Below are 1,526 nucleotides of genomic sequence, written 5' to 3' on the forward strand. Positions count from 1 at the left end.
CCAGTCACTCCCAGAACTGTGAGATATGTGTAATAAATGGTTTGGTGCCGCTGAATTTAGCGTAGTGCGTTACACTGCCAGTTATAACAGGGATGGTGGCTTGGGGATGGAGGCAGACTTCTAAAAGAAAACTTCAGAAGTGTGAATGCTATGATGAAAAAAATCTGATGAATTTGATCATGTCAAAAATGAAGAGTTTCTGTTCAAGGAAAGATATCGTAGACAAAATTAATATTTGATGGAAAGAATGAGAGAAGATATTTGTAGCATCTAAAACAGATGAGTGAGTGAAATTCGGAAACTATAAGGAACTCCTGCAAATCAACATCGCAGGACAGCGACCCCGGTAGAAAAATACACAAAGGACGGAAACAGACCATCGAGAGGACAGGAAGCCCAACCACTTACCAGCACGTTAGGAAATACTCAAAGTCAATAGTAAGCCAAAAGATGCAAATTAAAACAACAATGAGATATTATTTAATATCTATTAATTGGGTAAAAATCAGAAAGCTGGATAATACCAAGTATTGGCAAGAGTAGCAGTGGCATTGAGCAATGGGACAGACCAGTAAGCACACACCCAGTATGTGGTAAGTAAGACGCAGTGAGTGAACTGGATAGATGCCTGGCCTGGGCATAGAGAAGTGGGGCCCCCACACACTGCGGGTTGGAATGGGTCATGGTCCACGCATCTGGAGAGGAACCCATTCATTCATTCATTTACTCATTCATTCATTCATAGATCATTTTGAGCACCTATTATGTCTGGCACTGTTCTAGGTGACAGGTTATATATATGAGGAGCTTACGTTCCAGCAGGGAAAAATGGATAATAAACAGTACCATAAATAAGCAAATTATATATGTTAGAAGGTGATAAGAATTATTGAAAAAAATTAAACAGGGGTAAACAAACAGAGTAAAGAGTGTAGACGTGCTGGGGTAGGGAAGGTTGCAGTTTTCAGTGGGGTAGTGTGGCAGACAGAAAAATGGCCCCTAAAATGTCCACGTCCTGATCCCCAGGACCTGTGACTATGTTCTCCATAGAGCCTCCAGAAGGAACGCAGCTCTGATGACATCCTGATTTTAGCACCATTTCAAGCTTTGACCTTCAGAGCTGTAAGATGATTTGTGATGTTTTAAGCCACTTTTTTGTGGTAATATGTTACAGCAGCCATAGGAAACTAATACAGGTGGCCAGAGAGGCGTCACTTGGACATTTGAGCAAAGAACCTGAGAAGGAGAGGGGGATATCTAGGGGAAGACTATTCTGGGGAGAAGGAACAGCCAGTGCAAAGGCCCTGAGGTAGGAGTATGCTGCTTGTCAGCTGCCGTGAAGAGGCCCGTGTGACTGAAACAGAGCGAGTAAGGGGGAGAGTGGGCAGAGCCAAGATCGGAGAGGCCATGGGGTCAAATTGTGTGGAATTTTATGGGATACAACGAGGACTTTGTCCTTTTACCTTGAGTGAGATGATGCCACACCATTTTATTATGCTCATGATTCTGTGGGTCAGGAATTGAAA

The sequence above is a fragment of the Pteropus alecto genome, unplaced genomic scaffold, assembly GCF_000325575.1.
Source record: "Pteropus alecto unplaced genomic scaffold, ASM32557v1 scaffold314, whole genome shotgun sequence".
Classification (NCBI taxonomy): Eukaryota; Metazoa; Chordata; class Mammalia; order Chiroptera; family Pteropodidae; genus Pteropus; species Pteropus alecto.